At 39.0% G+C, this 6,598-nt stretch overlaps 1 long non-coding RNA gene across 1 annotated transcript in view; it reads right to left on the bottom strand.

The window, feature by feature from the left end:
* Window positions 1-3,640: 3,640 nt before the first annotated feature.
* Window positions 3,641-6,598, bottom strand: part of LOC111824921 — a 28,671-nt gene continuing 25,713 nt past the window's right edge. The window contains exon 3 of the long non-coding RNA XR_002828008.1: window positions 3,641-3,757. This is a non-coding gene — a long non-coding RNA (uncharacterized LOC111824921). The remainder of the gene's footprint in view (window positions 3,758-6,598) is intronic.

The raw sequence follows: 6,598 nt of genomic DNA, 5'->3' as shown, positions 1-6,598 counted from the left end.
ATATATCATATATATATAACATATATGATACATCATATATCATAGATATATTAAATTGCACTTAATTTTAAATTATAAAATCTCTGGGTAAATATTTGAGAACAATTTTCAGTTTTGGAGAGGGTCTTTTTTACCTCAGTAAGTTTAGAAATGATGCTTTATTAAAACCCAGATTTCACATTTCTTAGACTGCAAAACAAAACAAAAAAAAATGGAAAATTTATTCAACTGTGAGAACAAAAGAAGTGAGACATTCAGAGACTTTTATTTTGCCATTTCCATGTGTTGTATTTCAGCAGTCTTAAACTGTGTATTGTACTAAGACAGAAGTTCAAACATTTCCAAGCACAACCTTTAAATTTAAGTTTCTCCTAAATCTAAAAAATATGTTTTAAGTTTTCCATTTATTTTTTGATCAGTCTCAATTTTAGCATCTAATGATCCTCTTATGACCACTATCATCTTAGAATCTGGACTTTTCCCAAAACAGAAATAAATGAGGCTCCCACACAGCAAGATAGTTGTTTGATATGCTTGCCAATATCCTTGTGGAAGAAGTAAAGTGGCAGGATATGTAAGACATTCAGATTTAAATCCAGAAATAAAAATAAAGGTTTTGGCATTTCATAAAATTGAAGGGGTTGATCATGCTTTCATAAAATTCACTGATTTTTTATGGTACTCTAAGGTCTCACTACTAAATTTAACTGTAATTGTTCATTGTGAACTACACAGTATAGTATCCTGAGTGAAGATATTGTGATTTTAGTGTTTTCATCCTTCTCAAACTTTCTTAAACTTCTACTTTCTTTTGCAATGTTAGTTCACAATGTTTCTTTAAATTAAAATCTTCAAAGCAACATTATCTATACATTTTTATCGTGAACTTTCTTACAAATTGTCTTTATTAAATTATTACATACAACAAAGCTACCTTCATAGACAGACAGGTGTTACTTATTTTGAATGAAACTGTTAAGTGATGCTTTGAAGTGGTGCTTCCTTTACCCTTATTTTGTCTTTCAAACAACTGGAAGGGAGTCAGCAAAAGCATAGAGCTATCACTGCATTTCTGCTATGCCCTTGGGCTACTGCTTTGGTAGCTGTGATAAAGGCAGCTAGAGGCAAAACAACCCAGCCCTTAAATGCTTAACTACCTTGAACTTACTGGCATCAGTTTCTACTAGGATCTCCCCTGAATTGGCATTATCCTACTCAGAGAACACATACTGCTGTAGGTTCCCTTGGAAAGGATGTGACTAATGTGCTGGATTGTGTGGAATTGTGCTGACCACTCTGCCCCATTTCCCTCTTCTATGTTCTTTTATCACAGAAGCTGGAAGCCTGGGAACCACATTTTCAAGAATACCTGCCAGTATGGTTCTAGTTTAGATTCTGCCAATGAAGGAATTAGTGTACTTTTGAAGGCATAAGAAAAACAAAGGCAATTATTATTCTCATGACTGTGGCTGGCAATTACTGAGGATGCAGCATCAAGTTTTGCAGCAGCTTCCTGGTGTCCTTTAAAGAATTGCCTGCTTTAGTGCAGTGGGCAGCAAAATCAATGACAGTGGTTTCCTATAATTTGAGCATTTCCTGATTTCCTAAATGGTACTGTGGCCTCCCTAATATTTTCTTTCCTGGATTTTTTTTAATCCCCTCTATTAAGCTATTTACTGTTTGAAGTACATGGAATTATTTCCAGTTTCCTAGACTGAACCCCATATGAAAGAAGAGGCATCCATATTCATCTCATTCTTTTTAAAGCCCTTTGGGGGTCCTGACTTAGGAAATGAACACAGGACCCCAAATAGAATCTCACCGAGAAGAAATGGAGAGAATGTGCTGGTTCTCTGTGATCAACTCCAGGATTGTCAGGATGGAAAAAGTTTATTTGGCATGGTATAACTAGGGATGAAAAACCATCTGTCCCAGGCCACTGGGTACAATGACCATGCTTTAGAATTAGTAGCTGAGCATATAAATGAGAACTAAAAGTGGTAACTCTGAAAGCTTGTTCAGATAGGTATTAGGCTCAGCAAGATCCATTGGAGCACTGAAGGCAGATGCAGCATATCTCATCTCCATGCCTCACAAACAGAGAAGTTATCATCAACCAAGATCCTCCCAATCTTCCAACAGATCTGCCAATGGACCTGCATATGCAGCCTTTCCTTCTCTTTGTTTTAATAGTGGAATTCTGTATGAACCAATTCAAGACCAATACCTCCCCCTGCTTCCTCAGTTATCTCCAGCTTTTAGTTAACCTGTCTTTTTTTCTACCTCAGCCTCTTTGCCACCAACAAGCTATACTAATAAAAGGGTAATATGCTAATTAGACCGGACATCTTCTGGACAATCTTCCGGACATCCTTCCAGACAAAGCCACAGTGGCAGAGCCAAGGCAGAGGTGGTTAGGAGTGATCAGGCTGGCAGGGGAGAGCAGTTTGGGGGGTCAGGCTGGCAGGAGGTGAGCGGTTAGGAGCCAGTGGTCCCAGATTGCTAGAGGGATGTCCCAGATTGGAGAGGGTTCAGGCCAGGCTGAGGGACACCCCTTGCCTCATGCACAAATTTTGTATACTTGGCCTCTAGTGATGTTAATAAGCATGTAAATGTGCTCCAGGAACTCACAAATTGTCAAAAAAGATATTTAGTTATACTGCTTCTAAATGTGCTCCAGGAACTCACACTTTCAAAAGATATTTAGTTATACTGCTTCTTCCCCTCCCCCTCAAACACCTGTCAACCCATTCCAGTTTAGCTTCAGATCTTCATTGTTCAAAAACAAAACAAAATATCCTCTGGATATAATCATTCATTAATTCATGCATTTTTCCTTTAACAAATATTTATATTACACAATTGTCCTGCTGTGATTAATAATGTTTACATTGTAAATCCAATTAGCATATTTTCTAATCAATTTGTATGTGTAAAATAAGAAAAACAGTAATACAAATGTACTGCAACAAATTTAAAAATATGAGGGTATATAAAATAAAATATAATAATCTCTTCCCAATGAATTAGTTGATGTTAATAGTTTGATGTAGATTCTTTTACACATTTTTCCATACTTACATAATTAGTCCTAACGTACTCAATAATTTGTAATACATTTAATCTACTGTTTTTCACTTACAAAACAACAGTATCAAATGATTTAATCTAATATATGTACATGTATAAAGATTTTTATTTAGTTTATTTTTAATAGATTTTAGAGCAATGTTGAAATAATATTTAAAATTATAAATAGTTTAATGAATGATATCTGTGTTCACCTTTGTTTGGGAAATATAATTAGAAGCAAACCTCCACCAACTCAGATAAACCTCACCACAGAGATAGAAGAGAGATAAAATAGTTTTATTGCTGAATAAGCATCAAACCAGAATATGAAGAGCATTATAAGCAATCCACTAAGAGATTGCAATGGCAGAAAGAAATCTCACTCTTTTATATGGCCAAGCAGATACAACCAATTCCATATATGTTGTCATGGTAAACAATGACTATTGTTCAAGTAAGACGACTTAACAGCACCATTTGTCACACAGTTCTAAATTCGCCTAGTAATTGTGATAACCCATTGTGTTAGTTGAATGTACTCTAAAGCAAATTAAATGTTTACCTTTATAACAGAAGATAGTTTTGCAACTTGGACAAAGTTGGGCTCCTACTTGACCACAGAAACTGGGAGATAGAGGCGCTGTCTTCCTTGATGATTGTATTTCAAAAAGATGGTCCCCAGTTCCTAGAGAAGGGTATTCCTGGATTATAAAACTGACAAGTAGCCTATGTGGCCTTTAAAAAGATTTATATACATTTCAAACAGATAGAGGAACAATTTATAATTACAGGTTTTCTAAAGTTAATATCTAAGAAAATGGTAGCCCATCTCTCCTTATTTTTCACCAGGAGAATTTATGCAGACAAATTTTTCTCATCATTTATCTCATCATTCCTTGTCTGAATAACCATATGTACACTTTTGCATTCAGGCTTTCATGGGTACATGTTCAAAAGATATGCTAATCTCACTAAATTATCCTTAATTTTTTATTTCTGATGTTTGCATATTTCCTGGCACAATGATGACACCCACTAACTGTTTAGTGAATTAAATTTTAGAATGACTTTAGCTTAAAATTATCAAAGGATGAATCTCGCCTACATTTTTTTTTCTTTAGAGTGATGGTATTCAGGTCAGGCTACCCAGAATGTGCCATTTTGTCAGGTGAATTATTTCCAGCTGAAGACAATCAAGGCCCATCAGACTCAAATGATTTTAGATATGGGGCCGGTGCTAGGAACAGAGCTATTATCAGAGAGAACTTTTTACATCAGAAAAACTTATGTGTATGGTATAGCCAACATTTGGTTACCAAACATTTGCTCTTCCCATCTTCCTGTGAATCGTCTTCCTCCCTTTTGAAGTTCCAGACTCTATCCCCTTCTGCTATGGCATAAGCCTAAAGTGCCCAACTGTTAGAAAGCCTCTTGTGTCTTTTGTGAGATTTCTGTCCATCCGAAAATTAAATTTGTTTTCCTCCTGTTAATCTGTCTCATATAATTTAATTATTATGTCAGCCAAAGAACCTAGAAGGGAAAAAGGGAAAAGTTTTTCTCCCTACAAGAAGAACACTAAATTTTCAAACTAAGCCCCCACAATGGTTTATCTGATTTTTTTTTGCAGTATAAAAAGTAGCATGGAATCGTATTTATACATTTACCTGACACTTATTCATGTTCAATGGCATGCCAATCATAGCTAACAGTTACCATTTATTGAGTGCTTACCATACACTTAGTAAACATTTTTATAAATGATACCATTCTTAAGTTTTACAACTCTCTAGAGCAGCGGTTCTCAACCTGTGGGTCACGACCCCTTTGGCGGTCGAACAACCCTTTCACAGGGGTCGCCTAAGAACATCCTGCATATCAGATATTTACATTATGATTCATAACAGTAGAAACATTAGAGTTATGAAGTAGCAACGAAAATAATTTTATGGTTGGGTCACAACATGAGGAACTGTATTTAAAGGGCCAGAAGGTTGAGAACTACTGCTCTAGAGTGTATTTGCTAGTTTTACCTTTTTATTTCAAATATATATTTATTGATTTCAAAGAGAAAGGGAGAGACAGAAAGATCATCGATGAGAGAGAATCATTGATTGGCTGCCTCCTGCACGCCCCCCTACTGGGCATTGAGCATGTGCCCCTGATGAGAATGGAACTGGGACCTTTCAGTCCACAGGCAGATGCTGTATCCACTGAGCCAAACCGGTTAGGGCTAGTTTTACCTTTACAATTGGTGAAGGTGAAGGAGATTAAAGAAAGTAAGTAATTTAGCCACAGTGATTCAGCTAAAAAATGGTAGATGCAATTTTAAACTTAAGTCAGTCGGAGTACACAGTTCTTGCACCAAGGTCTCTGCTATTTTGTGAACATATACCTCTTTAACCAAGTCATGAGTGCCAGGACTGCAGTACAAGCAGTCTACATCGCATCTACCAAAGGAAGTGGCAAATTCCGGCTTGTTCAAACCATTGCTAATATTCTAAATGGCTTAATCCCCAGGTTAGAAAATTAATCAGGCAAACCTGGTGATAAATATCCTCAAACAGCTGATAATGCCATTGTTTTGGATGACCAGTTTACTTATCTACACTAATAAAAGAGAAACATGGTAATTGGCGTACAACCGCTAACCTTCCCATTGGCTAATCAGCATATCCTTATGCAAATTAACTGTCAGCCAAGATGGCGGCCGGCAGCCAGGCAGCTGGAAGCAAACATGAGGCTTGCTTGCTCCAGTGACTGCAGACTCCAACGTTCCCCACCTGACTTGCCGGCCTCTGAGTTGCAACTCTAAGCAACTATGTACTATGTTGCAAATAAGAAGCTAAACAAAACCCCAGAAACCAGCTTTCAGAAGGCTGGGATCTCAGAGCTGAAGTTATACATTGTTTCGATTATAGAACGGTAAACAAACCAGATACAAAGCCTCAGAGCTAGAGCCAGAGCTAAAGCTGGCCCAGAATAAAATAAAATAAAGAGAAAAAGAAAGGAGCGGTTGGGAGCTTCAGTCAGCCTGAAAGCAGCCCTCAGCCCCTCACCCAGACTGGCCAGGCACCCCAGTGGGGACCCCCACCCTGAAGGGTGGGTGACCAGCTGCAAACAGCCATCATCCCCTCATCCAGGCTGGGCAGGCACCCCAGTGGGGACCCCCAACCTGATTCAGGACACCCTTCAGGGCAAACCAGCCGGCCCCCAGGCCTCTATCCTATATAGTAAAAGGGTAATATGCCTCCCAGCACCGGGATCAGCGTGACAGGGGGCAGCGCCCAAACCCCCTGATCGCCCTGCAGCTCTGTGTGTGACAGGGGGCGGGGCCACAACCTCCCTATCCGCCCTGCTCTGTTCATGACAGGGGAAGGCGCCCCAACCCCCTGATGGGCCCTGCTCTGTGCATGACAGGGGGGAGCTCCCCAACCCCCTGATGGGCCCTGCTCTGCGCGTGACAGGGGGCAGCGCCCCAACCCCCTTATTGGCCCTGCTCTGTGCGTGACAGGGGGTGGCGCCACAA

The sequence above is a fragment of the Myotis lucifugus genome, unplaced genomic scaffold (genome assembly GCF_000147115.1).
Source record: "Myotis lucifugus unplaced genomic scaffold, Myoluc2.0 scaffold_0, whole genome shotgun sequence".
NCBI lineage: Eukaryota > Metazoa > Chordata > Mammalia > Chiroptera > Vespertilionidae > Myotis > Myotis lucifugus.
This window is presented reverse-complemented; position numbering and strand designations above follow the sequence as displayed.